The sequence below is a fragment of the Hipposideros armiger genome, unplaced genomic scaffold (assembly GCF_001890085.2).
Source record: "Hipposideros armiger isolate ML-2016 unplaced genomic scaffold, ASM189008v1 scaffold_302, whole genome shotgun sequence".
NCBI classification, from domain to species: domain Eukaryota; kingdom Metazoa; phylum Chordata; class Mammalia; order Chiroptera; family Hipposideridae; genus Hipposideros; species Hipposideros armiger.
The window spans coordinates 1078417-1086941 of NW_017731652.1; the positions used below are offsets into that span (position 1 = coordinate 1078417).

Here is an 8525-nt window from a genome sequence, read left to right on the forward strand (position 1 = left end):
CGGACTCAGTGGGTTCTCTGAGACATTCCTCAACCCTTTGGATTCAATGGCGTGCCCCTCGTGATCCTTTATGTAATCCACATGAGGGCAGAGAATGTGTCTGCCCATCATAATGCCCCTCCATAAGTAAGTATTCGTAAATATTTTCTGAATGAGTGAGTGCTCTATGACTATTGGGAAGGAAGAGATCCTTGCCTCAATGCTTCCTAGGAGGCTGAACACAAAGGGGTAGGACTGACCTTTTGGTTCAACCCAGATGCCTCTGCCCTATAATCTACTAGCTCTTTTAGAGAAGTCCGATGTGGGGCACAATAACCCTTTAGGAGGCCCTATCTTGAAACTTTGGGAAAGCTGACAGGTCAAGCTCTTTGGATAGGACTGGAGGTCCTGAAAGCTCCCACTTACAGGAAGCCCTTAAGCCAGCCCTACCTTCTAAGCTGCAAATTATCCCATTCCTCAGCTTCACACTTGAAGGGGGAAGTGTTAGGAAGGAGTTGTGGGGTTGTGGACTTGGATCCCAACCCTGCTTCTCCTCTTCTGCCCCCTCCCATCTGAAACTGAGTTGGGAAGGAACCAAGGCTGATTCTGGGAGACTCTGTGAGTATGAATCCAAAAAGGAAGGGGCAGACTGGGATTTAAGCTGGAGGCAAAGCTGCTTAGGGAGGTTTAACCCCAACAGGACTTATGGCTGGAGTGGGGAGGAGAGATGTGGGGTTGTACGAGCATGTGACTGGGTGTGAGTACACATGTTCCCTACGCAGGAGGTCAAGAGCAAATGAGGAGCCAGAGCCTTGAACACAGGCATGTGAAGCCCCTCTGTGCAGAGAGGGTAGGAGGCAGACAAGAAGCAGTGTCTATGTTTAAAGGAGAGTGGCCTTGAGTTTGTCAACTTAATGGAGTATTTCCAGGAAGAGTATTTGGGGGTTTCAGGAAACCCCCTGAGCCAGCCTCTTCCTCCCCAGGCTGTGCCTTCCTCACCTACTGCGCCCGGGACTCTGCTCTCAAGGCTCAGAGTGCACTGCACGAGCAGAAGACCCTGCCAGGGGTAAGTCCACCAGGGTTGGGGGGTGGGAATCACATCAGGCTGGGGACATACCCTACATGCATGCCAAAGCAGCATGTAGGAGCTGGATTGAAACCAGAAACTGGCAGCAGAACCATCTTTTTAGGAGAGGGCTTACCTGTGCCCTGAACTGCTGCTATAGGCTCTTCTTCTGGCTCCAAGAAATGGGCTCAAGACCCTTGATTCCATCCTATCTTTGAGGAGAGGCATCAGTGTTGTGTGCTGCACTAGAATTTGTCCACCTTGGCTAAAATCATGGTTTCAGGTGTCATTTGTCACTGGTGTGGGCATGTAGGCAGATACATGGCTTAGGGCTTTGCTGGGCTGGTATCCCATTTTCTCCAGTTCTCCGGTCCTTGATGACATGTCCTTCTGGTCCTCTTACTGTAATGTTTTTTGGGGGTGCCTTGACTCATCAAGATTGACTTCCATCTACGCCTCAAACACTTGGCTGAAGTTAAGAGAGGCCTGATTCTACAGGCAGCTAGGCCATTATGTATCAGTGACACCTAGTATGGCCTTGGCTAATGGCTAATCACTGGACAAAAGGCAAAGAGGAACCCACTGACCACGTGGCAGGAAGAAAGTGGTGATCGTTAGGAACTAGCTTCAGTTCACCAAAAGCATACTGCCCGTCTTCATGTTCTCTTGTCCAAGGAGTGATGTGTCTAGAGCAAAAGCACTATTCAAATGTCCTGGATAGGCTAACCCTGGGACTACATCCAGTCCAAGGCCTCAGGTTTAAGAGGGTCATTAGCCTACCAGAAAGAGACCATGATGAGATGAGGACATAATATATACATGGAATGACAGTTTGAAGAAACTAGATTAAGTTATTTGGAGAAGATAGGGTTTAGTGGGGGCTTTACTAGGGAGGCATCCTAATATAATAATTAAGAATATTAGTTTGTGAGTCTCACAGACCTGGATTTGAATCCCAGCTCTGCCCTTTACCAGTTCTGTGTCTCTGGATACATTACTTAGCCTCTTGAGCTTCAATTTTCTCATCTATAATGAGTGGGTTATACTAACACTTAGCTCACTGGGCTCTCATGAGGATTAACTGAGGCTTAGCAAGTGCCTGGCACAGAGTGAGATCTCGGTAAATATTACTGTTGGGGGTGGGGATAACCACCTTCAGATTGTGAAGAGGGATTTTGTTTTCTATGGGTGGCCCCAGAGGAAAGGATCAGGACCAGTGGGTATACGAATATGACAATTAAGTTTGCAAACTTGTTGCAACAATGTTGCTAACCGTTTTTGTATATCAGAGGGATTATTCATTATAAATTTGTACCAGCTGGACAAACAGTTAACCAAGTTAACTATTTGGAAGTGCTAAAAAGGCTGCATGAAAAAGTTAGACGAAAATGACCTGAACTTTTTGCCAACAATTCATGGCTCTTGCATCATGACAATGCATCAGCTCACATGGCACTGTCTGTGAGGGAGTTTTTAGCCAGTAAACAAATAACTGTATTAGAACACCTTCTCTACTCACCTGATATGGCCTCCATGACTTCTTTCTTTACCCGAAGATAAAGGAAATATTGAAAGGAAGACATTTTGATGATATTCAGGACATCAAGGGTAATATGACGACAGCTCTGATGGCCATTCCAGAAAAAGAGTCCAAAATTGCTTTGAAGACTGTACTAGGCACTGGCATCAGTGTATAGCTTCCCAAGGGGAGTACTTTGAAGGTGACTGTAGTGATATTCAGCAATGAGGTATGTAGCACTTTTTCTAGGATGTGTTTGCGAACTTAATTGTCCTGCCTCGTAAAGAGCAGAAACACTAGCTTCAGCTCAGTCTAAAGAAGTCATCTCTTTGAATTGGAGCTGTCCAGCAGTGGGAAAAACTGCCTAGAGCTGAGCAAGCTGTTAATGGGGTGTCAGATCCTAGAACCAACTCTAGTAATTGAAGCCTCACTGTTGAAGGTTTGTGTCAAGTAACACCAACTTATCACCTTCACCAATCCTCTGTATGCAGGCTCTGAAGTCAGGAAGACCTGGGCTTGGATCCAGGCCTCACCACTCCCTAACTCTGTGACACTGGGCAAGTCTTCACCTCTCTAAGCCTAAGCGTCCTCATCTAGAAAATCGAACTCATAGGGCTGTTGTAAGAATTAAACAAACTAAGTCACATAAAGGACTGAACACAGTTTTTGGTAGACAATAATCACTAATACAGGTTAGCTGGTGGTGATAGTAGTAGTAATAGTAACAGCAGCATTAAGAAGAGGAGGAGTAGAAGTCATTCATCCAACCATGGGAGTAAATGACTTCTGTGGTTAGAATTAGAATTCAGTGTCACTGAGATAAACTGTAACATACCATGTGGGAAACAGCATGGTAGAGGTGCAGAGACAAGGAGCAGGATGGGTGTGAAATGGGGCTGGAAGTGTGGGGGAGGGCTCACGTGAGTGTGGGTCAGGCTGGGGAGAACCACAGGGGGCAGTGATTGGAGAGGAAGCTTTGGATGCCAGGCTGAGGAGTTTGGACTTTATTCTGAAAGCAACTAAAAGGCACTGAAAAAATTAAGATGAACTTTGGGAGAATAAAACCTCTCCTCAGCCAGCCACAGAGCTCCACAAGATAAGGGCTACGTGGAAGACTCTATGAGGCTAAGAGCGCCTGATATAAAGGCTGTGAAGCCCTAGACAACTGTGATAATTTATGGGGAAGTAAAGACAAACAATAATAAGTAATATTTATGGATTCCAGAACTTTACATATTCGAAGTCATTTAATCCTCTGTGAAGAAGGTATTGTTATGGGCATTCCCATTTTAGAGATGAAGAAACTGAGTCATAGAAAACAAGGGACCTACCCAAGTTTATGTAGCTACTAATGGAAAGATATGGGCTTTGAGGCCAGGTAGTCTGACTGCAGATCTCATTCTCTGTTATCTGAGCCAAGGGGGTGACAGAGTGGAGTCTAAGATTTGGGGGGCGTTGTTGACTGGATATATCTGTCCTCTCCCACCTGTTCATTCATCTACAGTCTTCTAACATGGCCTGGCTTTCTCGGGCACTGCCAGGATCAGCTTTATTCACCCTCCCCAGCTTAACAAAGTGAAAATTAATATTTAATTATTCTCCTAAATGAAAATTGATGGCTCTGTTGGCCAGCCCCAGCAATGTCCATGCCATCCATCTTTCCTCCGGGCCTGCCAGGGGCAGTGGCAGCTCTATTCACCTGGCCTCAGGCCCACCAGGATAGAGGGGGAAGGGTGCCCAGCTTTCTCTCAGTGCCGGGTTCTGGGCACAGCTGCCGTCTTCTGGAGAAGCAGAAAAAATGGTCAGTCTGGCTGCTTCTGGAGACAGGCAGGACTGTCACTGAGGGACATGGAAATGCTGGGCCAACTCCCAGGGGAAATCCTGGGCCTCTCGGGGACATTTCATGGGAACAGCTGCACTGGGACCTCCCTTTGGTCCTCCTCCACCTGCCCTGTGTTAATTTCTGTCACCTGTCAAAGCTTGGCTCCCTACTCAGGACTTCCTTCAGACCTCCCCATCCTCTTCAGCTTCTCTATGAAGCTGGAACCACTTCCTTCAGCCCCACGTTAGGCCCCAGAATTCACCTGAAGAAGGCATAGCCGCAACTCAGCCTCACCCCTGGGATTCAGAAGGTGCCCCTTTACTTGTGTCTCTCCCTGCTTATGACTTCCTTTCCTTTGGGCATCCATCCCTTTAAACACGGACAGACTGAGTACATTTGCTCTTGGAGGTGTGCCCTGCACAAAACAGCTTGAGTGGAAAGGGCAAATGGGGGCTAAATCCAGCCATGCTCTACTGACCAAGCCATGCACTTTATCACAGGGTTGTATCAGCTCAGAGGAAGGGACACATTTTTTCTAACTCACACAAAGGCACGGTATGTGCTAGTAGATGCCCAGTGAGCAAGTCAGAGTCTTTGGCCTCAAGGAGCTTCCAGCCCAGAAATAGCTCATTGCATCTCAGTGGGGTTTACACCTGGGCACATAAAAGCAGCAGCAGGAGTGAAGAGGGGGAGAAACTTCACAGAGGAGATGCTGTCAGAGCTGAATCATGATCATAAGTCATCATGTTTGAAGGTCTCGAAACCTCAAAAAAAAAGGCCACTTCTGGAAATCTGGGGACACTGTGGCAGGGAAGGTGACCAGCAAAGGCGTTTGAGACTTTATGTGTGAATGGAGAGTATTATGTGCGTTGGGGCAGCAGGGGAGGCAGGACTCACAAGTTTTGACTGCCAGTCTTGGGATCTTGGCATTTTCCTGGGAGGCTTGCAATGGGGAACCATGGTGGATTTTAAAGAGGGAAGAGTGAGGGGCTGGCTTTAAAAGATCACTCTGGGTGAAGATTGGCTTGGAGGAGAGGCATCACCAGAGAAGGGTGACCCTTTAGGACGCTGTTGCTTGAGCCCAGGTGAATGCTGCTGCTGGCCTGGGGCAGGAATGAGGAGGAGAGGATGAACTTAGAGGCATTTAGGATATGCATATAGATCCTAGAACCAATGGCACTTGGCTGAATGAGAGGAGGGGGTGAAGTAAAGCAAACTGCTGGAAATGGTGAAGTTTGCTTTTCTTCTGCTCCGCTCCTCCTTGCACCCATGATGCCTCTCTTAGACCCAACAGTGGTCCCTTCTTTGCAGAGGTTCTGAAAACACTCTTCCCATGGTGGGGAAAGGGGCTGAGAGCATGAGTGCAGAGTGGAGGAAGGAGTTGACATCGGGACAGAAGAGTCTGAAGAGGGCAATGCTCAGCCTAAGGGCAGGAATTTTAGGCAAGTCAAGCAGGGAGAAGGGGTGGGGTCTTGCCTTCCCTCTGCTGATGTGGGTAGAAGGACCAGGGCCTGACCCGTGTATATGCTGCCTCCAACCTTCCCCACTCCACTGCCTGGAGTAGGTTGTTCTCTCCTCTGATATTCTGTCCCTTGATTTCCCTCCAGGACTGGGCTCTGAAGCAGAGATGAGCCTAGATTCCACCTAGGAAACTCTCAAGGGAATTGGTGCTCAGCCAAAGGCAAGAGCTCGCCTGAGGTCCCGTGACAAGTTCTTGGCCAAGGAGGCAATGCCTTCTTTTCTTCAAAGAGGAGCCATGGTTACCTCAGCCCACTCCCACGTCCCTCCCCTGGCTGTGGCAGAAATGAAGCAGCATCCAGTTGGGCATGCAGCTCATGTGGGCAGCTCTCTTTCTCCTCCAGCCACACAGAGCATACGTAAATCCCAGGTGTCCTCCCTAACCACGTCCCATGGGGACTGGGCCCAGAGCCCCGGGGAGCACTGCTTTCTCCAGTTCTGTCCTCATCCTCTTGGGCTCCTCCCTGGGGAACTTCTCCTGCACCTCCAAACTCCCAAACTGCCAACCTCCCCAACACTGAAGCCATAAACCTGAGTCAGTGAACATTGCCGCCTCTGCCTCAGTCCCACATCCACTAGGATTTTAGTCCAGTTAATTCTTCCTAAATATCTTTTGAATCTGTCCATTTCCATCTGCCCTGGTCCAGGTCATCGTTGCCCCTTTCCTGCATCACTGATTTTCCTGCTTCTAATCTTTCCGTTTACAATCTTTTCTCTGCATGGTGACAGCCTGGGAAATCTTTCATCAGACAAAAAGAACTAGATTATTCCCCTACTTAAAACCCTCTCCTGGGTCCCTATTACCTTTGGAATACAACAAAGTCAAATTCCATGTCGTGGTTTTCACAACCTGCCCAGATCTGGCCCCTGCCCACCTTTCATTTTCATACCCTTCCATTAAACAAACAACCTGTATTACATCTGGTGTTCCTACTAAGATCTAGCCATTGTCATTTTCACCACAACCCTGCAAAGTAGGATCATGATTCTCCTTTTTACTAATACGTATTTTGAGGCTCAGAGACCTTAGAGAAGTTGCCAGTGATGGAGCCAGAATTTAAATCCACGTAAACCTGACTCAAGTAATTTGTTATACCCAGGCTATCTTTGTGCCAGATGCCCACCAGAACCCTTGCTCCTTCAGATGGGCAGCTCCCTCTCCATACCCCAGGCATCTGGAGTATTCAGCCTCCAGCCCCACCTCTCCCATTATCTTCACATGGCCCCACGTCCCCAGTCCTACAAATGACCCCCCCCAGGTCAAATCTGCCTCCCCCATAAAGCTTCCTGAGTCAGCCTCTCCACCTGGAGTCAGCCCTCTCCCAGAACACATTACACTCCTCCTAAGGCCCTGGTCCCTCTGTGCCCCATTACTTGTGTTCATGTCTGAAGAATAGAGTCAGGCAGAGCAGTGCAAAAATAATGGACTTTGATGTCAGACAGAACTGGGGGGAAATTCCAGCTCAACCACTTACCCACCGCGTGTTCTTGGACAAGTGATTATCCTCCCTCAGCCTCAGCGTTCTCATCTATACTATGGGGACAATGGTGTTACCTTGCAGAGCAGTTGGAAGGAATTTAGAAACAATGCATATCAAGTGCTCCAGGAAGGGCCTGGCTCATCCTAGGTTCTCAGGAAATGGTGGCATTGTCATCTCCTCTGTGAGCCTTTGAGGAAAGAGTCCCCAGGGTCATCACTGTCTCCTCTGAAGGGCCCAGCCTGGAGATCTTCACAGAGTTCAGGAAATGCTGGCAGCATGCCCCAATGGTGGGAAGCCTAGGTGCCCAGCCTCTGAGGTCTGGACTCTGCCAGGTCCATGGGGAACATGTATGTACCACCTAATGCCTACTCTCCACCAAAGGGTGGGCAGGGGGAGGAAAAGGGCATCCTCCCAAGCACTGATGAGCTCCAGCTCCCCAGAAACCCAGCCAGGAGACAGCTGCCATGGAAACCACTGCTGTCACATGTGTTCATCACTCTAGGCTCCATAGAGAAATTCTCAGGATCTATTTAAGAACTAATAAAATAATGATGGTCTCGCTCACCCTCACTGCCCCCAACCCCAGGCTTATACCCATCTTCCCTTCTCCCCCTCCACTCCTCCCTGCCTTTCCTGCGTCCCCTTCCTAACCCGTTATTCCCTAGTTTCCATCCCATCTCTACCAGTATTTCGTTTTCATTGCCCCTTTCTAGATCTGTCTCTTACAATCTCTCATCATTTGTCTTCCTGTGTCTCTTCTCTCCCTGTGTCTCTGCTCTCCATGGCTCTGTCTCTTGGTCTCTCCTCCACAATCGCAGGTGGCCATGCCCAGGGACGGGTCCTGTCCTCTTGGTCCCTGGTCCAGGCCAGCTCAGACCTGTCCAGCTCGCCCTGATCTGCTTGGATTGATCTATCATCCCCTCTAGACTGCAGCCTGAGTCCTGTCGGTGTCTCGACCCCCACCCACAGCCTGGTACACTGCAGGTGCTCCACCACCAGCGGGTGGGTGTGTCAGAGCGTTTAAGAGCCTGAGCTTTGGGTGGGAGGGAAATTGCACCGATTCAGACTTGGTCTGTTTTCCTTCCTTCCTTCCTTCCTTCCTTCCTTCCTTCCTTCCTTCCTTCCTTCCTTCCTTCCTTC

At 48.8% G+C, this 8525-nt stretch overlaps 1 protein-coding gene across 8 annotated transcripts in view; it reads left to right on the forward strand.

Moving 5' to 3' along the window:
- Window positions 1–727: 727 nt before the first annotated feature.
- CELF6 (CUGBP Elav-like family member 6) overlaps window positions 728–8525 on the forward strand; it is a 31842-nt gene continuing 24044 nt past the window's right edge. For 3 of the 8 annotated variants that reach the window (XM_019659628.1, XM_019659620.1, XM_019659627.1), the window contains exon 1: window positions 731–1045. The gene's annotated coding sequence lies outside the window, so the exon portion shown is untranslated. Of the gene's footprint in view, window positions 1046–8191; window positions 8370–8525 lie in introns of those variants that run through there. The other 5 variants (XM_019659624.1, XM_019659623.1, XM_019659625.1 and 2 more) reach the window with 4 other exon arrangements.